Here is a 21236-nt window from a genome sequence, read left to right on the forward strand (position 1 = left end):
AACAAAACTCTGTTAGATCTTGCAATGCCATAGACATTCTGGTACCATAAATTTCCGTATGGCTGACAATCCTCTCAAATTTCTTGTGTGGGGTGTTTTTTTTTTTTTTTTTTTTTTTTTTTTCATTTTTCTTAATTTTTTAGTATTAAATTCAGAAAGTAAGCCATTTATTTACACACACTGATATTACTCTCCTGGTCAAAGTGTTCTCCATAGTAAATAATGCTTTTGCCCTCCATTTAACCTGTAGAGTCATGCTTTGGTCAGGAAGATATGTCTGACTTTTCGCCTGCCTTAAGTTACAGTTGAAACCCCTGAGAAAGTGAGACCAGTGGGGTTGAGAAATATTGTTGGATCTGACCCTTTTTTCCAGGGTTATCACCAAACTTTTTGCCGCCTTCCTATTTGTTTTCGACCTGTTTTTGTTGGTTTTAGGACTCTGGGCACTTTACCACTGCTAACCAGTGCTAAAGTGCATTTGCTTCCTGTCTAAAATGTATTGGTGATTGGTTTTTCCATGATTGGCATATTTGATTTACTAGCAAGTCCCTAGTAAAGGTCCCTATTTGTGCCCTGTGACTAAGTCAAGTGCTACTAGTGGGCCTGCAGCACTGATTGTGCCACCCACATGAGTAGCCCTGTACATGTCTCAGACCTACCACTGCAGTGTTTGTGTGTGCAGTTTTTAAACTACTGTTTCGACCCTGGCAAGAGCCCAAGTCTTCCCTTTTACTACATGTAAGTCACTCCTAAAGTAGCGCCAAGGCAGCCGTACAGGCAGGCTACAGTGTATTTGAAAGGACACGTACTGCTGTGTTTTACATGTCCTGATAGTGAAATACTGCTAAATTAGTTTTTCACTATTGCAAGTCCTATCTCTCCCATAGGGTAACATGGGGATTGCCTTGAAATGTCTTAAGAGTAATTTCCCATTAGAAGCAGATAGAAACATGGAGTTTGGGGTTTCTGAACTCACAATTTAAAAATACATCTTTTGGAGAACTTTTAGAAAGTAGGCATTTTCTTGCTTAACCATTCTGTGCCTCTACCTGTCTGAGTATTACACGTGTGCGTCAGGATGACAGTTGGACTGTTTCTGCAGTCACTATAGACAGTCTCACAAAGGGAGCTGAGGTGTACCCTGCATATCCTGATGGCCCATCATCAGGCTGATGGGTCTTCCTGACCTAGTGGTGGGAGGAGCTGACACTTGCACCTGAAAAGGCCTGTGCCTTTCCTCACAAAGCAGTCTACAAACCCCTGGAGTGTCTGGGGCCAGGGTAGGGAAAGGCGCGGTCTTGTGCACTACAAAGGCTTCTCTTTGAAGTTTGCATACTTCAAAGACCGAAATGGGTATAAGTACTGGACCTCTCACACCACATAGTTAGAACACTTCTGGATGGAGGACATTTTGCCAGGAATAAGAGCTGGGTGCTGTAGGAGGGGCTGCCAACTCTGCCTGTTTTGTGCTGGCCTGCTGCTTCTGTCCCAAGAGTGAAAAGACTGGACTTTGCTTTCTACATTATCCCTTCCAAGGGTCCACAAAGGCTTGAAATGAGCTTGCCTTCTGTCAGGAGGACTCTGGGCCATCAAACACTTCATCTGCCAGCACCCGGCCTCTCTTGCTGAGAGTCCTGACTTGTCAAGTGATGCCAAATCCAGTTCTTGGGCCCTTGGGAGTGAGTTCTAGTGCAACAAGGAAGCAACCAATACATCGACTTCCAGAACAACTTCAGAACTGGCGTTGCTGTCTGTCATCCCCTATTTGAAAGATTTCCCTCCCTACCTCTATGCCGCTACCTGCACCAGAGCCATGGTCCCCACTGAGTGCAACGAGTACCTGCAACACAGGCCACAACACCTCCGAAGTCCTGCTACCGCATGAGTCCAGAGTGCCATGGCACCGGACTCCACCAATGCATCTGTGGCCCTCTTGTGTGATTGTGACACCGCAAAGTCTATGCCTTGCACCTTTACCTGCTGGCTTCTCATTTCTCACCCCCCCTCCCCCTGAAACCTTGTTGTAAGGAACCAATGCCTCTTCACTGACTACGCCATGACCTCCCCTCCAACTATAAGGAACCAACGCCTCCCTTTTCCTTCTTAGCAGTAAGGAACCAACACATTGCCTCCCCAGTAGCAGTAACAAACCAATGCCGTACAGCGTCTTTGTTTCCTCCTCATTTTCCAAGGTTCTATACCCAGGGTCTGTGCGACTTCATGACTGGCCTGCCCTCCCTCGTGAGTGGCGTCTGACTGTTAAGTGACTCCGTCAAGACCCTGTTAGCCCCAGTTGAAGCTAATGTGTTTCTAAGCCCTATACTAAGATTTAATCTTTGAAAATTCATATCTTGTGTATGTTTTTTTGGTCTTGTTTAAACTGGTAGAGAGTACTTTAGTGTGTGTGTGTGTGTTTTTTTTTTTTTTTTTTTTTTGTGTGTACGTACAAATACTTTGCACATTGCCTCTGAGATAAGCCTGACTGCTTGGGCCAAGTTGCCAAGGGGGTGAGCACAGGTTATTTTAGCTCTGACTCCCTTACCCTGACTAGAGCGAAGGCCCCTACTTGGACAGGCTGCAAACCATTGGCAGCTAGATGCCCCGTTTCCAGTACATATGTTGAGAGCCAGTGTGTAATTTATTTGTAACTAAAGCCATCTCTACCCCTGCACCTCTTAATCCCCAGCCCCCCTCCCCAACTGGGATTTTTAGTGGGGTGGAAAGTGAGGTTCTCTCTTTAGAAAATAGAGGAACCTTATAATTTTGAATAGCATTCTTTTGTAACGGATATGATGCAGTGCTGAGATCAGACACTTGCCTAATGTCCTTGCTTTATCAAGGGTTCTGCCATGGTGACTTCTTCTTCTTTTTTTTTATACAAAGCAATACCATACTGTACTTCGCCAATCTGTGCAGCCCGGCACAAGATGCACACTGTGGTGTGATCTCCGCCGGAGGTCAGCCTTGGAAAAGTGCATGAAACATTCTCGGAGTAGACAGTTAGGTTGAGCTCCAAAATAAAAGGCACTAATATAGTCTGTTACTTTAGATTATACTGAAATGATGCAGGAGTTTGATCAATGAGATGGTGAGCGAGAAGTCTTACAGTAATATTATGCACATAGTAGGATATCGCATAAAGCTGTATTTTCATAAACTGTGCAATGAATATTCGTTACAGGGCCTACAAAGGAGATCTAAGGTAATTCTAGCTTTTATATGCTAAATATGAAAATAATTTTGTGAGTTGTAGCAAAGATTCAAAAGACAATTGATCTGACAACTTACTAGTATAACTATTTCATTATATGGACTACAGTGACATTAAAACCTGCTTCCATCTGATATCTTCACTCCAACATGCAAGATGGTGGAAAGATCCAGATCACTATTGCCCACTTTCTTCGCTAGATAGGTCATAAGATTGAGTTTGATTTCGATTCTGCTCAGGAAAACATGCAATGGCCACCAATGACGGCTGACAAATTCTTAACACCAGTAGTCAGGTTTTCATGTGTAATGCTCACAAAGGACAGATTAGTTTCCTTTTGCAAAAGGAGTGAGCAGGGCTTTGTCCTCAGCCCTTGTGTCATTTTTATATAAATGATCCAGGCTGATCCTTTACTAACAACCTGGTTGGTTCTAGTGACCATGAAAATATATTGGTTCATAATTAACCAAATCTGCTATGATTCATAAAACAGAAGCATAGGTTTACATTGGACAGTGGTCTAATTAATCTGTCATGCTGTCAGTTAATGAAGTTGGTCAACGACAACTTAAGCACCTCATTGATTTTGAAATACTCCAAATAAACAGATTAACAATTAAACAAAGGTGTAGACTGTTTCTGTGCAGCAAAAGAGGCAGATTTCTTCAGGTCCCGGTTAATTTTGAGTATGGTGGTTGTCAAATACATTTATCTCCTCATTAATTTCTTAGGCAGTTGCCTTTACTAGACCAACCCAGTCAGTATACCAATTAGCACAAAAATACCAGGCACTTACTGTGCAGTAAAAGGTTGAAAGTAAATGTCATCAGGGCTGTTCCATACAGTCGGGCTTAATCCGCAAATGTAGCCAACTCTGTTCATGTGGAAAATCTGCCTCAGATTATAACCCACTGGGTCGAATTTTCATTGGTTACTGAAAAATCGTGTATGAGCTTGTTAGTTATTGTAATTGTTTCACATTTATTTAACATTTGTTAAATGCTGAAATTGTTATAATGAAAATAGCAAACATTTGAATCATTTACTTGCTGTAATCGCTTAACTTGTGAAATCAACTGCTGAACTTGGAAGGGTAAAAAAAAAAGTTGTTGGGTAGTCCTGGTCAAAGCTAGTAGAAGCCAAATATTGCATGCACAAGGAGGAATATCACCATTTTGATCCACCTGGTGCTGTGACCTAGTCTATCTAGAGAAAATGAGATGCCAATCCACCCAGCATGATACAGATGATTAGCCTTGGCCGAAGTGTGTGTGTGTGTATATATATGTGTGTGTGTATATATATATATATATATATATATATATTAAAAAGTTGTGGTCTCTATGAAACTGGAAAAAACTGTAAATTGCTGAAAGTACATAGCTTAGAAAAGAATCTCAAATTGGCAAACCCCATTAGGGAACTGATTAGTAAACTCCTTTCATAGTCACGTTGCTGAAAATGAAGGATGTTGCAGGGTGATTTTAAGGCCAAAGCCTCTAGTTTTTGGTTGGTGTAGCAAAAGGGCTGGACATTTTCACTTACGTGCTCAACTACTTTCAGAGCAGACATGAAAGTTGCTTCTCACCAGTCACCATGATGAAAGACATCCAAGCTAAGGCACTAATCACTTCTTTTGTGGATCGTCTTAATGGATGGAGATGAGAACTTGACCACTTTCAAATACATAATCATTACCTCGAAATGATGCTACTTAACTTTAATTAGGTGCCATTCTTGGTAGAAGGTGCCCAGGCTAATACACTGTCCTTGCTGTTAAGTTAATTCAAATTTGCAGACTACCTAGGACGTTGTTGTAGTGAAGTACATGATCAATGAGTTAATACTGTGAAAGGCAACCATTCTGTCAGGTTAAGTCCTCTGCCAAACTCGGAGGCAAGCATAGTTCACTTGTACCAGTGTACTAACCAGAGGGTCTATTTCTATGAAATCCAAGTAGGTCTGAAACGTAGGACTCAAAATAAACATTACATTGACACTGCTATTCAAACTGTGCTAGTGATGATGCTGTGGCATGAGTTCTTTGAACAAATTCTCTTCCCTACAAGAACATAATCGGCAACTAGAAACCAAGATTGTTTACCTATGCTACAAAATTGGTGGTTTTGGCAGCTTCTAAAGCAGAAGTGTTATGCTGGTCCTGAAACTACTATAGTTTAAAATAGAAAAAAATATTTTTAGTGCAAAAGTGCGGTTAAACTGGCGGCTGTACTTTGACATGTAATCTCAAGAGACCAGAGTATGAGACTTCATGAAGAAATGTTGTCTTATTTCATATGAAGGCATTGGAGACTTTGGTAATTTCCTGTGGTGAAAATGTCTACATAAAAGCATCACTATTGTTACCGGCCACTACATAATACCCGTGAATACTCATTGCAAAGCCCAGGACATATTAAATTAAGGTTAGTAATGCAGTCACAAGTCTGTTTTTTTTTTTTTTTTTTTTTTTTTTTTTTTTTTTTTTCCAGTAGTCTGAGGTGGTGCACAAAAAGTGCAGAGTCAAATTGTAGGAAAGATAAACCAGAACAACCACACTTACTTTTCAAGGGCTGTCTGTCATAATGTAAATCCTATAATAAGTGAAAAATCCTAACGAGTAATAGTCCTTCAATACGTTCAAGTCTGTCTCTATTCTTAATCACATCAACCCACATTTTACAGTATTGAGTTTCTAGATGCATAGTGTTGAATGGACGATATACTGCAGGACCCTGACCTAACCTTTTTTAAAATCTTGCTTCTAGGGAGCTGGGCTAGAGGGAACTTGGGCTCTCGGACAACTTAGCTCCATTGAAAGAACCTCAGAAGTTCTGAGCTGGGCATTATACGTGTCTTCCTGGAACCCGGTCAGCTCCTTACAGGCACATTCCCGCTCTCAATCAATAGAGCAAAGTTGTTTCTTATCTGGTGACGGCTACAGAATGACTTTACTACATGTTTCACTGACGATTGTGAGATGGATGCATGCCAAACAATGCAGTCTTAAGAACAACTGCATCTTTATCATGCATTCCTCTACAACGAATTCTGTTTTTAAAAGCATGTATGTCCAAGCAAGATGTGAGGTAAATTACTCCCCTCCCCCCCCTTGTCCTTGGCACCCCATCACTGCCCTAGCCCCCCACTCTGCCCCTAAAACGACCCGATGCCCAAACTTTGCCCTCTACTTAAAACTTCCCTGACCCCAGCCCTGCAAACTGCCGCTTGCCCTGAACTCTAAAAATCATACCCCATCCCCCAGCCTTGAGCCCTAAAACCTTTCCCTAGCCCTTACAACTACCCCAACCTCCCCACCCTGAGCCCTAAAACCCTACCCAAAAAACTAACCATAAAAAATAACCCGAGCCTTAAAACTGCCCCCCCACTCCTCAAATATACCCCCCTCAAACCCAGTCCCAGCGCCTAAAAACCAACCTGCCTAAAATAAAGAAACCTAACCAGACCTTCCACCTTGTGTGTCCCAGTTGTGAGGCACCAGCTCTGGTAGCAAACCGATAGGAGCAATTCCAGAGCACTTGCACATAAGAGGAAAAACCGAGCGAACCAGAAAAAATAGATAAGGCAGATTATTCAGACCTGCAGATAACTGTTGTCCAAGCAGCAGACTATGCCCTGTTAAACAGACACAACAAACTGCCATGTTTTGTGCGGATCAGGTGCAGAACCGTCAATTTACCCTTTACATTTGTAATTAATTGAAGCCTTTAATATGTTTTTAATAGTTCAGAGTTGACTAGATGGAAAATAACTAGCTGTGTATCACTTGGGAAATTGAATTTATTCAACTTCAGCAGATGTTTCACCTTACCAGTTTAGTTCCTTACACATGTGCCCCCCTGAGTGAATTTTGTGACTCATCTTTGACACTGACCTGGTTTTCATCGAAAGTTGTAAAGCTTCCAACGCCTGTGACTTCCCCGCTGGGAGTGTGGGAGATTTTGATTGAGCATCTTCTGCAGTTGTCACAGCTCTCACTGTTCTTGGCAGTAGTAATGTCTCACTTCAGTTACTGTAAGACGGGGCTCAACTTTCCAGTAGAAGGGCCACGTCAGATACTTTATAAATATTTACGGTCCAAAAAAAAAATCAGACTACCCACTTAAGGTCAATCTCCAAGGCCTCTCACCTCTTACTACCCAGTCCCATGTGCCAGTAGTCCTCGCAGATCTCATTACCCCTACCACCCTTCTCCTTATTTTACTCATAACTTTATCCATCATTTGTCCATCACCTCTTACGACTATCCCCATCCACTGTCCCTACGTTTTTAGGTTTTGCCTATGCTGGTGGGATCTATTTTATTTCATATAAATCTTAAAAGTGGCTTGTATCCCGTACCCTTGCTTTTCATTGGTTTCTGTGCTTGCCACTTTTCCTCCATTTCTATTGGTTGTGGCACTATTTTCTGCACTTGCCAATGCTTGTTCCTCGTGTGTTTGCTCTTATCAGTGCCACCTCTGCAGCCAAAGCAGGCACCCGCCTGGGTGTTCCTTTTTGTTGATTTTGTCCTCTGATCAGTGTCCGTCTATGTGCTCTTTCTCATCTGCAGTTTCAGCTGTTTCACCATCTTCACTCAAGTCTTCCTTTTCGCAACCATGCATATTCTCTTCTTTTCTGTCCCTGTTTGCCTTCTCTCCCTCCATTTCCCTATCTAGCTTATTTAAAGCCTGCAGCCTCTACTCTCCCTAATTCTTTCAGGCGTTCTTTGTTCTTCCCCCTCAGTATTTTTTTTTTGTGCGCCAAATTTTTACCCCACTGCCTCTTCTCAATAGGGTCCGCTCTTCATCATTTTCAACCAAGCCGCTATACCGTGAATAGTGCACAATTACATGGTAAAACACCATTCCCACATCTGGCCAGGAAATGGCACCTGATGGCTGCTCTAGAAGTAGGAACCTCCCATTTGAGATGGTATTTTCAAACAAAGTAGTTATGCGCTCACGTGATTATTTCAATCTACTTTAAAGGGGTGCTCATGCAGGAGATTGAGCTAAAAAGTAAAAAAATAAGTTATGCAGCAGTACTAGAACAAAGGTTGGAACGGGGAATAAATGGAGTAAGAATGACTTCCCGGAGTGCTGGATTGAGGATGGCCAAATGTCACATGTATTTCAGTTTTGCTGTTTCTCCATTTTTAAAGCTCTCTGTATGCCCCCAAGTTAGGAAGAATTTTATTTATATCCACTTAGGTGGAGAAATAAAGACCGACAACTGGAAACCTTACTTATAATTGCCATGTTTAGGAATAATATGAATTTAAAAAAAAAAAAAAACATCCAGCTCATTTAGCCTCCAGATTGGCAGAGAAGAGGTAAATGGGTTTAGAGTGGCAAAGAGAAGGGCTGCTCAAATAGTGACGTCCCACATTAGTAGTTCGAAAAATTATAAAACGCTGCCTTTTCACTGTGTATTTCTAGCAATGCCATTATCACCAGTGTCCCTTTGATTTTATTTAATTTCTCAAGATCTTCAAACCAAATGGTATCATGTTGCACAACTGCTCACCAAGCTACAACTCACAATAAGCTTTTTTACATTTTTTTATTTGTTATCAAATAGGCAAAACCTATTGCATTAACGAATGCTTCATTTAGCGGTCTTCTCAACTCTACCTTTGCTCTTCAGTTCATCCCTGGCACTTCCCCTTACCACTGCATCTTTCCCATCACCCCTACTTACCCGTCTGTTCTGTCGGCCTCCAACCACTTTTACTACTCACCCTTCAGTATACCTCTACTCTTACACCAACAGTTCTTACATCACATTCATCACCCCTCCCTTGCATCTACCATTATCCCTTCCCATCATTCACCCCCCCCCCTTCCCTGTATGGTAGGCCAGTCCGACCCTGGTGCCCTGTGCCCTCGTCAACAAACTCTCCAGTCAGTGGAGGTGAACATCTCTACTTTGTCCAAGGTGCACGTCACCAGTACCCCTCCAGGGCATGCCATACCCTGTGGCCAGAGCCCTCACCAGGGGACACTGACTACAGATGACCCACCATCCCATGCCCCTCCCGTGTAGCAGTCTCTGGGGACAGGGTATTCCTCCACGGCCAGGTTATCCACATGTTGCGCTTCAGTCCGCAGCAAATGCATTTTAAAAACAGTCACCCTCTTAAGCATTGTCCAGATTGAAGGAGTTTCAAGCTGAACGTGGAAGCAAAACCCGCGCAGTCTCAGAGTTAACCCCTTTCTGTTCAATAGTTGTCAACTGGATATAAGAACAAAGAAAAACGCATGGAGCATTTTCTTTTCACACCAAATTCCGGCACAATCTAATCCTGACTGCCAGCCAGAGCACCGGTAAGCTTCTAGAATTATTTCTAAGGCAGAAAGTCTGGTGCTGCGCTGAGACCTGAAACGGCACTAGAGTATGCACTTTTTTAATTTTTTTTTAAAACATAGCGCCTCGTACTGTACAACTGCATTTTGTGGACGATGTACATCACATGTTATAATTTTTGTGACAAGTCCAATACTAAGTATGTTGAAAGGATTTTCTTTAATCGTACTTAAACCTATGGCATCAGCAGGAGCGACAACAGAAACAGTCATACGTCGCCACCTCTTGTCTGCTTCTCGCTCCCCACCTCTTGTCTGCTTCTCGCTCCCCATTTCTAATCCCCTTTCCATATTATCTAACCCTGACCTCGGTGTTCTAGGCGCGAGGTACTGCCTCGCGCAAGGCACAACATTCCATTAACTCCCGTCCCTCCCTCGCCTTCCTTTAAACCAATGAGGCTTCCTGCCTCCCACTAGACCCTCCCTTCCCCTTTTAAACCCCCCCCCCCTCACCCCCTCCTGTTCTTTTTGTCTAGCCCACGCTAGACTTTCCCTTTAACTTACCTTCACGGTGGGGCCTGGGGGACATCGTTGGATGCACTCCTCGGGACGCGGAGCTCAACGAGGTGTGCTTCGGCCGGGCGCGTCTTTTCTGAGCAGGCGGGGCTGCTCGTAAGACTCGTCCTGGGAGGCGGCTGACTGGGTCAGCCGGCTCTTGGTCGCTGGGGCGTTAAGTTCCGGTTTTTCTTCGCCGCGGAGTGATGCCGAAGAGCGTTTTTTGGTTTCTGTGCGGGTAGGACGGGCGTTCTGCCCGCATTTTGACTAAAATTCTTGTTTTGACCTTTGTGTGGATTGGTTGATGGGATATTGTGGGAGGTCCTGGGCCCTGTATATTTGGGGGTGTTTTTTAGGTTGGTGGCAGTGTGTTTTTTGGATGAGATCATGCCTAAAGCTCCAGCTAAAAGACGGAGGATGGTTTCTTCTTCCTCCTCAGAGGAGGAAGGTGCTGATGGCGTTTCCACCCCTGGGGGCCCCCAGATTCAGGGTGGTGGTGCTGCGCCCCTCATGTCCAGGGAGGAGGTACAGGAGATGATCGAGGTGGCTGTTTCCAGAGCGCTTCAAGCGGGGATGGCCAGGCCTAGTCGGGCTAAGGCTACCCATACTCCTGCATCTGCAGGGAAGTCCTCCTCCGAGTGAGTAAGGGGATGCTCCATCTACGTCCTCTGGGGGTAAATATGTCTCCAGGGAGGAGATGTGGGAAGTGATGGCACATGTACGGGACAATTTGGGGTTTCCTGTGTTTCAACCTACCAACTCTGACTCTCTCTTATTTCCACAATATCAGACGCCTTCTAAACTTGTCATGCCTTTTCAGGGACCTGTGAAGGATATGGTGTTTCGAGAATGGAAAGATGTGGATAAGGCTCAGGTTCCACGATTCCTTCAGAAACTTTTTACTTGAGGGTGAGGAGGTATTGCCTCCCTCTGTCCGCCTGGATTCAATTTTGGCTACCCTGATTGGCAAAACAGCTGTCAATCCGGAGGATTGTGTGCCTACTGATGCCACGGACCGGAAGGTGGATTCAGGGCTTAAGAGGGCTTTTGTGGCTGAGAATCTGGCTCTGAGGGCAGGTATTTATTCTGATTATGCGGCCCAGTCGTTGGTGCAGGACTTTGATAAACTGGCGGTGGCTGTTCAGGTTGGGATGGAGTGTTCGGAGCTCCTGGCTGGTATGGAGCAGCAGGCCAGGTTGTTGGCAGATGTGTCTTCAGATGTAGTCTGTACTTCGGCTCTAGCGTCTGGTGCTTTGATTGGGGCCTGGAGGTCCCTCTGGTTACGATCCTGGAAGGCCAACCCGGGGGAGAAGTCTGCCTTGTTGAGACTACCTTTTGAGGGTCGTAACTTGTTTGGGGATCAATTACCTTCCATGCTTTCCAAAGCTTTTAAGGAACAGAAGCATGCCTTGCCTTATAAAGGGGGGGGTCTGCTTCAGGAAAAGGGTGGAAGAAGCATTCCCGTTCTTCTCCTAAGATGGATGCCAAATCTTTTTCTTTTAGGAAACTGCGTTTTCAGCCCTGTTTTTCCCCTAAGTCGGCGCCTTCGAACTGGGGTGGGTTCAAGAAGGGGTCCTGACAATCACTGTGGGCCTGGCATAGGGCCGGTTGGGGGAAGGCGGAGTCACTTTCGTTCAACTTGGAAGGAGAGTGTCGGCGATCATTGGGTGCTGGACATTGTGGCCAATGGTTACGTCATTGATTTTGTGGTGGTGCCTTCAGATTCGGGGGTACATCCCACTCCTCTACCTGCAGGAGGGTCGCAGAGAAAGGCATTGTTGGACGGAGTCCGGGGCTTACTGGTCAAAGGGGCCGTTTCCCGTGTCCCGCTGGAAGAAAGGGGTCAGGGCACTTATTCGGTCTTATTTCTAGTTCAGAAAGTATCGGGGGGGGGGGGTTTCGGCCTGTGCTCAATCTGAAGGAAGTGAATGCTTGGATCAGGACTGCATTTCCGCATGCTGTCTATTCTGACTATCTTTCCCTTGGTCAGTCAAGGGGACTTTCTGGTGTCACTTGATCTGCAGGATGCTTACCTGCACGTGCCTGTTGCAAGGTCTTTGCAGAGGTTCCTGAGGTTTGTTGTGGATCAGGAGCACTATCAGTTTTGCGTACTGCCGTTCGGCCTCAAGTCTTCTCCTGATTTTTACGGAGGTGCTGGCACCCCTGGTGGCTTTGCTACATTCAGAAGGGGTGTGTGTTCATCCATATCTGGACGACATTTTGATCCATGCACCCTCGCAGGCCCTATTAGAGGCAGGTGGCCCAAATTCTGGTGGTCCTGCAAAACCACAGGTTTTTAATCAACTGGGGAAAGTCAGATTTAGTCCCATCCCAGGATCTGGTTTTTCTAGGGGCTCGGTTTCGGACTCTTCTTGGCTTGGTGACCGTGTCAGAAAAGAGGTCAGAGGTGCTCCGGTCCATGGTGAGGAAGGTTGTGGTACAGACTGCCCCCGTGCTCTTCTATGGTTGCGGCTGCAAGGTCATTTGGAGTCTGATATTTCTGGTCCCTTGGGCTCGTTTCCATCTGCTGTGCTTGATGACATGGTTCTTGTGAAGGTGGATACCAGGGTCCGGTTCTCTGACCCGGGGTCCGGATTGATTCGCAGGGAGTTGCGATGGTGGTTGGAGGCAGATCATCTTCGGGTAGGGTTGTCTTTGTCTTTGTCTCCTCTGAGCCCGGTGGTGATGACTACAGATGCCAGCCTTTCCGGCTGGGGTGCTTGGATGGGGTCGGCACAGATTCAGGGGTTCTGGTCCCCGCTGGAGGCCAATCGGTCATCGAATTGGCGCGAGTTGAGGGCTGTATTGTTGGCTCTGATCCATTTCCAGGGGTCCCTGAAGGGAACTGTGGTACTTGTTCGGACGGACAACTTAGTGGCCAAGGCTTATGTCAACCGGGGGGGGGGGGGGGGAACCAGGTCAAGGGCTTTGTTCAGTCTGGCCAGGAAGATTTTTGTGTGGGCTCAAGAGTGGGTTCCTTCTCTCAGGGCTACGTACATTCGGGGGTGGTCAATGTGCGGGTGGATCTGCTGAGCAGGGTGATTCCTTCCTCAACTTTTCTCCCTCCGCAGATCACTGTTTCTTCGTCTGGTTCGGCTCTGGGGTCTTCCAGTGCTGGATGTGTTCATATCTGCGGAAAACGCGAAGCTCAGTCGCTTCTGCTCCCGGTTTCGGTGTCCCCGAGCCTGGGAGGTGGACGGGATGTCGTGTCCTTGGCCGAGGGGCCTTTTGTATGCGTTCCCGCTGTTTCAGCTACTCTGGTCTTTTCTGTTGAGGGTGCGGCTTCTGGGGGCCAGGGTTATCCTGATTGCTTCCCATTGGCCTAGGGCAAATTGGTTCCCATTGCTGCGGCTGATGGCATCCGGGTGGATGTGGCCTCTTCCTCTTTGTCCGTCACCCCTGGAGTTTCCCTGCCTCTCGATGGGGGCATTGAGGAGGTTACACTTGACGGCCTGGAAGTTGAACGCAGAGGTTTGACGGGTCTGGGGGTACCAGTGGCTTTGAGTTCTACTTTACTGGCTTCCAGGCGGCGTTCCACTTTACTTTCTTATGGTAGGCAGTGGAAGGTTTTTTCTTGGTGCTTGAGGCATGAATTGGATCCTACCTGCGCGTCTTTCATGTGATGCAGGTCTTGCAGGACGGTGCACAGTTGGGGTTGTCAGTGGCGTCTCTGCGGGTACAGTGGGCGGCTATTCAGGAATTTAGAGGTCCGTGGCGTAATCTTCCGGATGAGGGTCGTTTGATGCCTAGATTTTTTCAGGGGCTTAATTTGTTTCCTCGCCCTGTATGTTCTTTTCCTTCATGGGATCTTTCTTTGGTGTTGGATGTTTTAACGGATGCACCTTTTGAACCTCTGGGGACTGTGATTTACGACATCTTTCCTTGAAGACGTTCTTTTTGGTGGCCATTACTTCGGCTCGCCGTTTAGGGGAATTGGGGGCCTTGGCCTGTTCCTGAAAAACTTTACAAAAAGGATCTGGTGGTTCTGGTTCCGGTACCTTCTTTTATCCCGAAAGTCAATTCTTCTTTTCATGCTCGCCAGCAGGTCATCCTTCCTTCTTTTTGTCCGAATCCCTCCTCTGTGGAGGAGGTTCGTTTGCATTCGTTGGATGTACGCAGGGCTTTGTTGGAGTACCTGCATGTGGTAGCTCCTTTCCGTAAGGGTGATTCGCTTTTTGTAAATTTCGGGCCGGCCCGTAAAGGGGAGAAGCCTTCCACGGCTTCCTTGAGTCAGTGGGTGAGATCATTGATTCTGTTGGCTTATTCCTTGAAAGGGGTAGTTCCTCCTCAAGGGATTCAGGGTCGTTCTACCAGGGGTATGGCGGCTACGGTGGCAGAGCTTCAGGGGACTTCAGTGGTGGAAATTTGCAGGGCCGCCACTTGGGCCTCTCCTTTGACGTTTGTTCGGCATTATAAGCTGTCGGACTTGGGTAGTTTGGAGTTGGTATTGGGTCACCGAGTCTTATCCTCTATGAAGTAATAGGGGTGGGGTTTTGGTGGCCTTTGTGCATGATGATAAACTTCTTGCAACTCAGTGTTCGTCTCCTGTGTGTTTCTTGCTATGTCTCATTGGTTTAAAGGAAGGCGAGGGAGGGATGGGAGGTAATGCGTCCATTTTCTTGCGATAATGGCATTATTCCTAGTCCTACTCCCTCTCCTTCCTTTCCGTTCCCTCCTGCCCTCCCGGTACGGACTGTCTGAGTTGCTGCTTGGGCTTGTTTTTTGTTCAGGAGGGGGTAGGGTGGGGGGATGGGGGGGGGTTAAAAGGGGAAGGGAAGGGAAGCAGGAAGCTTCATTGGTTTAAAGGAAGGTGAGGGAGTAGGACTAGGAGTAATGCCATTATCGCAAGAAAATTGACGCTGGAGTGGCTATGACCACGCGCCAAGCATATCAATTCCTAACGCATTACATGGTTTACTGATGCTCCTTTACCGACCTCTGATAAAAGATGAAAGGACGAGTTGCCTAATGGGAGATTCCAACGTGTGACTTGCAGACCACTGCATATGTCAATGGCGAGCGTTTATCACTGCGGCCATATTTTCAGCAAACTTAAATTTAAGCCGGGCCCTTCCAATTTTGCAGAAAATGTTCCGCGAAGTTTCTCTTTCAGTTTAACATTAACGAAAGCCGATATAAGGGTGCATGGATGTCTCCTGCTACAAACGCAGCTCCAAATATGCCAGAATTGCAGCAGCTAGACTGACGAGAGTACTAAGTTTCCACCTTTGTCCTGCTCGCCGAATAAAATCTTGTAGTAGGCTGGAAGTGGCCCGCGGGCCCTAGTTTGGAAATCCCTGCTCTAATACAGTGGTCCTTTTCCTTTTGTCTTCTGGAGACCTCCACTTGATTAGTACAGGAATCCCGGGACTCCCACTGAATAAAGAATGGTAGCCGGAGACCGTGGCTTAAGCGATTTTTTTTTTTTAATATATTTTTTTTATTTATTTTTTTGTCCTCATATGATCAAGAAATAGTCACTCGCAGGACCAGAAAGCAGGTGGTTGCTCAAGTGTCTGGCCCACTGCCTCATGTTCTGGTGGGTGGATAAATGTCAACAGAAGTTGAGACTAACGGATGACCCAGGGCTTCTTTATTAATCGAAGTGTTTGTTTACTTATGATTTTTTTTTTTTTGGTATACGTGAGACTGTCTCAATTTTAAAGCTGTCTCTGTGCCATACTTACCATGTGACACGGCATCGGCCATAGTATCTAGTATGCAAACATAACTCCAATCGAGAGAAGAAGAAAAAAAAAAAACTTACCCCATCTGTTAGATTGCTGCACACATTGTCCAAATTCAAAGTGACATGACCTAGTCCATATCTGTATGTGGATATGTGCGCGTGTGTGGGGTGTGTGTGTGTGTGTATATATATTGCCATTTTTAATTTCTTTGTGAAATGATTTAGTGCGGCTTCATAAGCCTTTACCCTTTGCTGTATTTTCTTCATTCATCTCATTTGTCACAAGGCTGAAAAGTAATTAGCCGCAAGCGGACGTTTTAAAAGATTTAGTAGCCTGTTTTGCGCGTAGTAGGTTTGCTGCAGGACAGTTAATGAACAAGCCAGATTTCCTTCGTAGTTGCTAGGTTGTAAAAACACTCCCTACAGTAAGTCTTTTTTTTTTTTTTTTTTAATTTAAAACTTATTTGCTTAAGCCTTTAATATTCTTGGCTAAATCCCAAACCTTAATCAAGTAGTAAAATTGTGTTATGACTACTTTATGCGCATTCTGTCTGTTGCCTAGCAACTCGTATCTGCAAATTGCACAATTCTTGCGAGCCTTTGGAACAAGGGCCTGTCTTATGTGCTGTGTGGAACACTTTCCTTTTTTCGTATTTTGTAAAATGAAGTCTAATGTGTTAAACAAGGACGTGCTCTGCTATTTTAATGTACACTTATTAAATCGTGAGAATGGACTGCCCAGCACACTAGTTGAAGGGCTCGTTCATACCCACGGGTCTGTTTCAATCCTGAGAAAATGGGGACCTGCCTTTAAATTTGACAATCTCCTGGCTTTTCTTACCCACTTTCTATCGAGAGGCCGTAATCTCCTCTCCTGCAGATAATTTACCATAATCTTCCTCACGTCGAGCCGCCCGTGTCCTTAAGAGTGGCTGTCGAGCTTGCACTTAAATGCGCTACTGCGTTGACTCAAGATGGAGACCGCGAAGGCAGACGAGCGAAGAATGATCATTTGAACTAAATGTAGGGAAATGGCGGCAAGTACTCCACGCAGCTTTAAATCCAAACTGGCCTCCTCTCACTACGATTGGATGCGAAAATACTGCTACAATTCGGGTGCAGTGGCCCGATCACCTCACTGTGCCCTGGCGCCACTGCCCCAGCAATATTTATTCCCATGCCCTCGCCCCTTGTTTCTTACAATGGATATTGCATGAAGTGGCACAGGTACTGAGGCAACAGCGTGAAGCCAACCGCCTGTGAGGACTAGGATAGTGCCTACGAATGCTTCTCCCCATGCTGCTGCATCGCTCTTGCCCCATTCTTATTGCCTTTGTTCTGCCGTTTTTTTAGTGCCCCCTCCTAGCTTTTTCCCCGTTCTCACTTTCGCTTTGATTTTCTTATTTTTTTTGTGTGACCTGCAAGCGCCTGGCTACCATGTCATCTGATGAGCTGCTCTTTACAAATCCTGATTGATTGTGCAGGTGGACAGTAAGAACATGTCTGTGGCTGGTGAAAAGAAGCCACTGCTAGCTGTCATGGAAAAGGAATAAGGGAAACACTCATAGAAAATCACAAATGATCTTGAGACTTGTGCATGGCTGATTATATTCATACAAATCTTAGCCAGCAATAACTTGTCAAATAAAACTGCAGGCTTGACTAGATCTGCCAATTACGCTTTTGAGTGAGTAGTACTATTGAAGAGTATGGAAGTTTATTTCTGACTGTCCGGCTACACTAAATTAGGTGCACACCCCATGCAAGTGATGCAACCCATCCTTGTAGACTAACGTTTAAGGCCTATCATAAAGTTTTAAAACCGCATGGTCCTCTTTCTATGCAGGTAAATTGGCGTCACCTCTAACTTTATTATAGAAGTCTTTTTATACTGATTCCTTCCTTCAAGTTGTCAGCAAATTATTCATAATGTTGGTTCTCAGCCAGATGGAGCTTAGTTCACTTATACCGCTGGCTTTCATCTTGACACCTACTCCTCTTCTTGCTGCCTTTTCCATAATTTTCCAAAACGACATTCAATAAGTAACATTAGCATGCTCCTTTGAGTCCTTTCCAGGTCCCTGTCTCCTCTAAAAAGCTGAAATTGGGTACGGACTGCATTGGATCTCAGTTATGTGCACTATTGAATAATTCAGTCCTACTTACTATGGTCCTCCCTACTTAAACTTGCTCATGTAGTCCCTCTGCTGAAATAACCTCCAGTAGATACCTCCTGTACTTCCAACAACATGCCAGTATCTCCCTTGATGTTCACTACCAAGATTTTAGAGAAAGCGGTCCGCTGTCCAGCTGCTTCTAAAGCATCCACTTTTAGATAACTTTAAAACCAAATTCAGAGTGCACTACGGAAATGGCACGGTTTGTAGTCATGGAACATCTGCGCTCATTTGTAGAACATGGTGGCTGAACCACGGTGATCCTGTTTAACCCATCTGCAGATTTCAAAACAGTTTCCCATACTATCCTGTCAGATTACTTATATATGTATGTATGTGTGTGTGTGTGTGTATATATATATATATATATATATATATAATGTTGGGGATCTAATTTTTGTCAGTTAACTTAATGATCAAATGAGTAGCACCTCAAAAATTGTCATTAAGCCCTGACTGTTCAATGTTTACTTTACATCCCTTGCACAATAATTAGTCCTTTTGGCATTTCTGATTTCTTACAACAACAGTTAGTGGTGCTTTTCTTATTCCCAAGACCATTTTGAAGATCTCTCCGTAGTAGCCGAATGGATTCATAATGTTGAATATTTTTGTTTGTTTTTTGCAGCTTAACTCTTGTAAAACTGAAATTTTGATTTTTGGCGTCTCTTGTAGCATTTGGTCTCTGTACAGGTGGCTATCAGAAGTGGGCCCTATTCCTGTCCTGCACACGAAAGGAAGGAACTTTAGGATTCAATCTGATAACAAACTATCTTTTATATCTCCGGTCGCGGCAGCATCAACTTCTCGATTGTGCTTATTGAAGGCATTTACTGGAGTTTCTGCGTTCTTTCAGTCGAAAAACTGTGGTTCATACTCGGACTATATGAAGACTGGAATACGCTAACATTGTGTCTCAGCTTGCCCAAATAATCTGTTCAAAGATGGCAGCTGTGGTATTAATTTTAGAAGCACAAATACCTTTCCTTTCTCCCTAACTATTTGATCTACATTGACTTCCCAACCGCAAAAGGACATTTTTTTTTTTCAGATTGTTTTTCTTTCAGAGCTGAAAGGAAAAAGTCCAAGCTATTGGCAAAAGTTTTTAAAATCCTACTCTTAGTAGACCAACCAAAAATACAGCCCTTCTGCATGTACAAACTCTAAGAGTAACACCAAGCAAAACAACGTGGGTAAGCAAGGGGGATATATTAAATCCATCTTTTTCACAATGACACAGGAATTATCATTGGAAATGTTTTTTTTTTTTTTTTTTTTTTTTCCCCCCCCCCTCCAAAACCAGTTTTCATGAATCTCTTCTGAGAGTTCCAGAATTGTGCTATGACACGCTGCACACTGTACCGATTGGCTTTTGGGCCTTTGTGTTTGTTCACGATCCCAGTCTTGAAAGCAACTTATGTTGGCATGCAGGAGTGGTGCCTTTGAAGGCCCCACACACCATTTCTGGAGCAGAACAGCGTCTTGCAGAGCCACAAGGCACCAACTTCCAGTGAGCAGAGGTATTGTGGAAAAACTTTCAGAGCCAGTCTGAGTTCTGCAGAATATTCAAAAGGTGAGCGATCTATAGCCAGATAGTCTCTTCCAGAAAGAACACGCAGACCGCTTGTTTGCACTTAAACAGTTTTAAGAGTAGGTCGGATCACAAATGGGGTCTTGAAAAATGCCTCTACAGTTGTCAGAATGTCTAGTGTGCCTCACTCTATCTATTCTGGAGACAGGCTCTCCTGTGCAGTGATGTTTGGTTGTAATGAAGGATCTAGCAGTGGTGCTTCGTTAGGGGAGCTGAGGGCACTCAAAACTTTGCACTTTGGCATTAATAGTCTGTTAAAATTGACTAGGTCCTGCTGGAGCTATAAACACTGCCTGTCTGGCTTACTGCACGAGTGTTGCAGGTTGTTTGGAGATCAGCCCTCTGGAACTTGGTAATGCCCTACCCTTTTGGGCATCCAATTTGCTGCAGCACAACTCATCCAGATGCTGAGGACATATGATCACACCTCCCTGTCCCCCCTCCCCCTTACTGATGTGAATCCATTGGCTCTCCTTGCCCGCCCACATCTTCAAAACTAGCTGCATAATTTGCAAAGCAGTCGCCACTTTTCCCCCTGTTAATTTTGCAGAGAAGCTCCCCATCTCTGGTTGTTCTCAGGCCTTTACCATCTATGCACCTAGGATTTGGAACAACATCCCATGTTCATGAGAGACCCAGTGCTTCTCAAACAGTTGCAGACTTTGAAGAACACTACCTCACAATGCATTAACCATCCACCATCTAGCCTCCACTTATACTTGTTGACTTTATGCTCATCCTTGACCATGTCCAGCACTCTGCTGCCTTTTGGCTATAGAAATATCATATACATACTTACATTTACAGTACCTCCCCTGTGGGTCTGCAACTGCTTAGAAAATTAAATATTAGCAGATTATGTCCCCAGCTTTCAGTAATGACTGGGGGAAATCCCCGGATTCCAATAATGAATCAATAGTGGGTTCCCTGGTTCCAGTAATGATACAGTGGGGGTCCACAGAAGTCAAAAGGCTGGGAACCACTGTTTTAGAGTATAGACATTTTTGCTTATTCTGTTTTCTACAAGACTGTGTTCTTTGAATGACCAGCAAAACGTGCAGTTATCCGTTTTCTGGGAAGCTTTGTTCTGTTCTAAATTGTTATAGGCTTATGAACAGTCGGAACAGACTATATACTGTGAATATATTAAAGCAGAATTATGTTGCATGAAAAAAATAATAAATGTGGATTCTACACCAGCCACATGCATTTATTTCCAAATCATGAACATGTCCCTTCAAAGGGGGAAAACCTCGACGAGAAAAGACCTAATAATCCAAACATTCCAGTGCTACAGTTTGTTTACCTCGCCATTAGGCGAGACCTCGCTCCTCTTTGCTTCTTGATGTACTACGTTTGTCACTTCCGTTCAGGCCTTGTCAGCTGATTCCCCCGTATTGGGAGTTACAGTGCCTGGAGAACCAGATGAATTTATCTCCACTCCAAAATATTAATCTGGGCTGTCTTTTCTTGGTTTCACCAAAAGGTCTTTGGATGACCAATCTTAGGAACAGTCCAGCCTGATCTTCCAGGCCAGGTATCCTCAAGATTGGGGGGGTGGGGGAAAGAGTCTGTCATCCCTTTAGATGGGTTTCATTCTGTTGGCACCTTTTCAGTAAGGTGCAGCTTGAGTCCAGAGGCACATTGGACATGGGACACATCTGCGCATTTCTGCTGCACAAAGGGTATTTCTTGTAGAAAACAA

General features: G+C 44.8%; 1 protein-coding gene across 1 annotated transcript in view; it reads left to right on the forward strand.

Moving 5' to 3' along the window:
* MKNK1 (MAPK interacting serine/threonine kinase 1) overlaps positions 1-21236 on the forward strand; it is a 150694-nt gene that overhangs the window by 105733 nt on the left and 23725 nt on the right. The window lies entirely within an intron of this gene.

Source organism: Pleurodeles waltl, chromosome 4_2, assembly GCF_031143425.1.
Source record: "Pleurodeles waltl isolate 20211129_DDA chromosome 4_2, aPleWal1.hap1.20221129, whole genome shotgun sequence".
NCBI lineage: Eukaryota > Metazoa > Chordata > Amphibia > Caudata > Salamandridae > Pleurodeles > Pleurodeles waltl.